This window comes from Corvus hawaiiensis, chromosome 25 (assembly GCF_020740725.1).
Source record: "Corvus hawaiiensis isolate bCorHaw1 chromosome 25, bCorHaw1.pri.cur, whole genome shotgun sequence".
NCBI classification, from domain to species: domain Eukaryota; kingdom Metazoa; phylum Chordata; class Aves; order Passeriformes; family Corvidae; genus Corvus; species Corvus hawaiiensis.
Window position 1 is genome coordinate 330,038 of NC_063237.1, and position 6,196 is coordinate 336,233.

The window sequence follows — 6,196 nt, forward strand, 5'->3', positions numbered from 1 at the left end:
GACTATGACATCACTGCATGGTTGTGACATCACTGAGTGGTTGTGACATCCCAGGGTGGCTGTGTGACATCCCAGGGGGTTGGATGCCATGGCAACCCTCATCAGTTCCAGTTCCCTTGGAAACCCCCCCAGGACCCATTGCTGCAGTCAGGCTCCGTGGCCACTTGCCCGCAGAGCTGTGGCTGCCCTCGGCTGCCATGGCAGCCCTCAGGACAGAGCGGTGCCGGGGCTGGTGCCAGCTACAATTGCAGTGACACTCGCTGATGCCCTCAGGTGCCACGGCAGCGGCCACAGGGACCCGTTCCTCACTTTGGTGCCACGGACACCAACGCTTGGCCCCGCTGCCATGGGCATTGGCACGCTCACCTGCACTCAGGGCCCGTGGCCGGGCACTGCTGCCATGGACACGGGCACGGAGCCCTGGGCCACAGGCGGCTGCCGTGGCCACCAGCCCAAGGTCCCGTGGCCAGGGCCGGGGGCATGGAAAGGAACCCGTGGAGCCGTGCTGATGCTGGGTGGCCATGGGGTGCTGCTGTGGGCTGGGCCAGAGGGAATTTCCTTGCCAGCCCTTTCTCTGGGGCTGTGTTTGGCTCTGTGCTGAGCACAGCGTTGCTCACACTGAGATGGTTTTGTTCTTGCTGAGCTTGCACAGAGCCAAGGCCTTTCCTGCCCCTCGTCCGGCCACGCTGGGGAGGGGCTGGGGGTGCAGGGGGAGCTTGGCAGGGGTCACAGCCAGGACAGCTGACCCCAACTGACCCCAGGCATATCCCAGACCACAGGACATCATGGCCAGGGTATAAAGTGGGGGGAACAAGGAGGAAGGGGGAACATTTGGAGTGAGGGTTTTTGTCTTCCCAGGTAACACTCAGGCAGGATGGGGCCCTGTTTTGCTGGTGGGCAGGGTCAGCACCAAAGACACAGACACCAACTGAAGGGATTGTGTAATTTATAGAATGCAAATCTGCAAAAAGTCACAGAAGCATAAGCTCAGCAAAGCACATAATCATTAGCAAAGAATCACAGAAGGAGCAGCTCAGCAATGTCCCCAATCATCCCTGCCAAAGATTGCCTGCAGTGATTAACCAAGATCCAGCCCCAGTTCCCCTCAGACTTTACCATCACCCAGAGCCACCCATCAGCTGGGGGAAGCTGTCCCAGCCAAGGACTGGAGAGCCACTCCCGGACACTGGGAATTCCTGCAGCTGCCTCCAGCCACAGCTGAGGCTCCAACCCCGCTGGGAGAGGGCCCAGCTTTGACAGTGCTGGAGAAACAAACTGACAGCACTTCCAGTGCGGGAACATCTGCTTTCATCCTCCTCTTGGCTTCCTCCTAAGCCTGCCCAGGGCTCAAGGAGGAGCCAAGGGAGCTGACTTTGACCATACAGCCCCAAACAAGGCCAGATGTGGGATTTCATGGCCTTGTCCAGCTTCTAAACACAGAAAGGTCAATACATGTTTCACTAATGAGCAGATACATCTATCACAACGCTAATGATCATGCAAATTTTGTTAATGAGCAGATACAAAGATAACCTTTGGTTGGAAGGTTCATCCAGAGGTCACCTTTGGCTCAGGGCCTCTTGTTCAGGCCTCAGTCAGGCCTCTTGTTCAGGCCTTGGCACTTCAGGGACGTGGTTTAGTGCTGGGCTTGACAGTGCTGGGTTAACAGTTGGACTTGATGAGCTCAGAGGTCTTTTCCAACAGGAAGGATTCTGTAATTCCAGGATTCTGTCTGCTGCATTCAGCCAGGCCCATGGTAGCAGCATTATTTTGGTCTAAAAGTCTCCTCTTGCTCAGCTCTTGTGGCCTAAGGCTTCAGCTCCTTCAGCTCCTGGTGCTGAGCTGCTCATGCTGAACGAGACGACTCAGAGAGAAGAATACAGTTCATCCAATTCCTTCTGGCACACGGAGAGGGGAGGCTGTGAAAACAGGAGCATTGTTTGCTGTGGCCTCCTCTGTGCCCTTCACGCCTTTCAGCGCTTTGAAACAGCCAAGAGCTTTCTCCAAGAGTGCAATGGAGCAGCTGTTCCTGCTCCCAGCTCTCACCCTTCCCAGTCTCTGCCCTTGACTGCTTTTGTCCCTCTTGCTGTGCCCTCTGTGCCCCCGGGGCTCGGTGGCTGCTGCCCAGGGCTGTGGCACTGGCACAGCTCCAGCGCTCGAGACCCTCCTTTCTCTGCCCTCGGAGCTGCCTGCTCACAGCAGCCTTTTCCACCTGGAAGCTCCACATGGACAGGGAGTGCCCACCTCTGCTCCTTGCACACCCTCCAGGAGCCCAGGGCTGCCATCTCCACTCCCTGCTGGCACTGAGGGCTCCCAGGTGCCCCAGGCTGCTGTGACACCGCTGCCAACGGGAGGGAACAGCGGCAGGGGCTGTGCTGAAAGTCAGCTCCATTTGCTGCTGCTGCTGCTGCTGCTGTGGGGGTCATTTGTCCAGCCCTGCCCCAGAGCCAGGGATCAGATCCAGGCCCTGCTGCTGCTCCCTCGGGATCAGGCACAGTTTGGGTGTTGCTGTCAGTGCCAGCAGGAGCGGGCGCTGGAGCAGCGGGTGCTGACAGTGCCCCAAGCCCCGGGGCCCGAGGGGTGCCTGGGCTGCGGGGCTGGCAGGGAGCTGCCCCTTGTTCTCCCTGTGCCTCACGCAGAGCTGGGCCGCTCACAAGTGGGGCAGCACAGCAAACAGGGAGCCTGCGAGTCTCTGCCAGCCCTGTCTGCTCAGAGATTGGGCCTTGGAGCTGCAGGGGGACAAAGGCAGCTGCTTCTGGTCCCTCTGCGTGTCCCCATGTTCAGCAGTGCTGCTCCATCATTTAGGACGTGTTTTCTGTTTAAATTAATTGAAAAAAGAAAGAAACCCAGAAAATATTATGAAACATAAAACCAAAACCCAAATGTGGAGTGAAAAATCTTTTGTAATTCTGGATTAAGAGGTAACTGCTCTTTTCAAAAAGAAAACTCAGGTATTTGTAAATATGCTGAGGGCATTGATCCATCTTACTGACCTCAGCAGTCCTTTTTGAAAGATTTTGGGCTTTGTTTCCAACATTGTTATTTAAAATTGTGGTTGAAACAATAGGAAATTGATTGTGCCCTGCCAGCTCCCAGTAGAACTGCACGAGAGTCTCACTCACCTGCAAAAGCAGAAAGCTCCGTCGCTGTGCTCGCAAGGGGCTCATCTGATGCAAAGCTGTCAGAGCCCTGTGAGGGGAGAGCGGGCCCAGCCGTGCCCGGGGCTGAGCCCCAGCAGAGCCCTGGCAGAGCCCGGAGCAGCCTCAGCATCGGCAGAGCCCGGCTGCGAGGAGAGAAACCAGAAGCCGCCCGTCAGCTGAAGCCTCCTGTCCCCTTGTCCCAGCCGCCCGCAGTGCCCAGGCCGTGCTGGCCGCGCTCAGAGCTGGGCCCAAAGCTGCCCAGCATTGCTGCCTTTGGGAGCAGAGCAGGAGGGCAGGACATGTGCCCAGCCTGCAGCCAGCCATGGCACAGCCACCTCCTCAGCAGCTGCCCAGAGCCCAAAAGCAGCTTGGCAGCCACTGAAGAATTGGCTGCAGCCGCCCCAGCAAAGGGGGAACCTTTGGTGCCCGGCCAGGCCGTGCCATGCCCAGCTCTGGCAGCATCCCCCTGGCTCTGGACTCACCTGCACACTGGCCGTGGAGCGTGTCTTTGGAGAAGGTGCCACAATCAAAGGCCATCATCTTCAGCTGCCGCTGGCCAGCTCCAGGAAGAGGTTGTCATCCTTGAGCTCATCCTTGGTGTCTCCAGCAGCAGCAGCCCCACCTGCTACAGCTTCTCCAGGGGCTCCTTCTCCTTCCCTGGGGCCACACCAGGCTCTCAGGGTTCTGCCCAGGGCCCCAGCCATCAGTGAACCAGACAAGCAAAACCAGGGGGGATGGTGGCCACCAGTGCTTGCCAGAGCAGGCCTCCAGCTCAGCTGCAGCCCAAGAGCTGCGTGTTCCCTTCTGATGCTCCCTGCTCAGAGCTACAGGCAGGACAAAAGAGTCTGCTTTGCTTTGCCACTGATTGCCAAGAGATGGGTGGGGCTGTTACCTGCCAGGCCCCTGGATCACACTGTGCCCGTGGCTCTCTGCCATCCTCTAGGGCACATGAACACCCTGCAGCCAAGGGTCACGGAAGAGCTCTTCCAAGGACGGCCTGGCCAAGGGCTGCATGGACAAGCACCTCTTCAGAACATCCTGGCACTCTGGGCACAGAAACCAGAAACCACCAGGCAGCTGCAGAAGGATCCCGCCCGCTTTGCCCCCCGTTCCCGTGCCCAGGCCATGCTGGCTGTGCCCAGAGCTGTGTCTAAACTTCCCCATGGATTCTGTGCTTTGGAGGGCAGCAGGAGAGCAGGACATGTGCCACCTGCTCAGAGCTGCCAGAGCGGGATGCTCCTGAGCCCGCTGCTGCCTCCCAGTACTGCTATTCCCCCCGTGCCGCAGAGATGAGGAATCCACACAAAAGGAACCAGACCAAGAGCCCACACTTTCATTGCCTGCCAGAAATGCATCTCATTTTGCTCTGCATTCCTTTCCTAGCAGGTGTTATCTATTAAAAACAAGAGAAAAAAGAAAAGAACCAGAAAAAGTATGAGAGATGAAAACAAAACTCAAATGTGGAGTGAAAAGTCTTTTGCAACTTTGGATTCAGAGAGAATTGATATTTTTTAAAGAGAACTCAGTTATTTACCTTTTTTTTTTGTTTTATTCAGAACTTACATTGTTTTCCTTCCTTCCTTCCTTCCTTCCTTCCTTCCTTCCTTCCTTCCGAATTCCTTCCGAATTCCTTCCGAATTCCTTCCTTCCTTCCGAATTCCTTCCGAATTCCTTCCTTCCTTCCTTCCGAATTCCTTCCAAATTCCTTCCGAATTCCAAATTCCTTCCGAATTCCTTCCTTCCTTCCTTCCTTCCTTTCCTTCCTTCCTTCCTTCCTTCCTTCCTTCCTTCCTTCCTTCCTTCCTTCCTTCCTTCCTTCCTTCCTTCCTTCCTTCCTTCCTTCCTTCCTTCCTTCCTTCCTTCCTTCCTTCCTTCCTTCCTTCCTTCCTTCCTTCCTTCCTTCCTTCCTTCCTTCCTTCTTTCCCTGCTTTCTTGCTTTCATTATTTTTCTATCTTTTGCTTTCTGTTTCTATTTCTTGTTGCTTGCTTTTTCTTTATTTTCTTTTTTCTTGTCCTTTTCCGTGTTCTTGTTGGTTTCACGTTATTCTGTTAACTTCCCAATCATTTCGCTGCCAAAAAGGAAGCCACTCAGTCCATCCCTTAAACACAGCATAGGAATCGGTGTAGATACAGACAGGAGAAGTATTCTGTGCCTCACGTTGGAAAACACTCCAAACAGCTATCAGCTCACCAGCTTGGGCGCTGCCTTCCCCCTCTGTGATAATTCGTTCACCTGAGGAGGTGTGGAGGGCTACAGCCTTGTACTTCCACACCTTTCCTTCTCGCTTGGCAGAAGCATCTGTAAACCAAGAATTTGCTGACTGTTTGGGGGAAAAAGGAGGGGCCACTTTAATGACTGAGGCAGGTTTGTCCTGGCTGCTACCCAAGTTTTCAGTTTCTTGGATTGCCAGATCTTTTACAGCTCCTTCAGTTACTGAGGCTACAATAATGTTCAAGCTGAGCATACCACTCCCTTACTGAGGCCCTCTGGGCCACCCCGTCAGGTGGGGGGGTCCCAGTAGAGACGGCCTTAATAACTTTGAAAGGGCCTCTCAAAACAATTGGTTGTTGTCGTGCAATCTTCTCCACTTCTAGGAGAGCTAAGCTAACCACAAACAATCCTTTCTCCCAGGTAGTGTACCTTTCTTCAGCATCTTTAAAGCCACGGGAGTAAAAACCAACAGGCTTCGTCGGACCCTCAGGACCCCGCGGCCATATGTGTACTGACAACCCTGAGGAGGCAAACCCCCATTCCACCTGGAAAGGATCTGTAGGGTGAATAGGGCCCAGGGCTTGGTGAGCTGTTGTTTCAAAAACCAACAATTGCAGTGCTTCTTCTTGAGAAGCACTCCATTCCCATGTTGTCCCTTTTCTTAACAAGTTATAAAGAGGTCTGGCAATTATGGAAAAATCTGGGATGTGTTTTCTCCAGAACACTAATAATCCTAAAGCATGTTGGAGATCATTTTTGGATTCAAGCATTTTAATCTGATCTAAAGAGGTTAGGGTATCAGGTGGGATACATGTCATACCTCTTTTCCACCAAATTCCCAAAA

The 6,196-nt window shown here is 54.3% G+C and overlaps 1 long non-coding RNA gene across 1 annotated transcript; it reads right to left on the reverse strand.

Moving 5' to 3' along the window:
• Positions 1-1,612: 1,612 nt before the first annotated feature.
• LOC125338287 lies at positions 1,613-4,273 on the reverse strand. Its single transcript, XR_007208239.1, has 3 exons — positions 3,623-4,273; positions 3,123-3,283; positions 1,613-1,919 (listed from the first exon to the last, which is right to left on the reverse strand). It is a non-coding gene; the product is annotated as an uncharacterized LOC125338287 (long non-coding RNA).
• Positions 4,274-6,196: the final 1,923 nt, after the last annotated feature.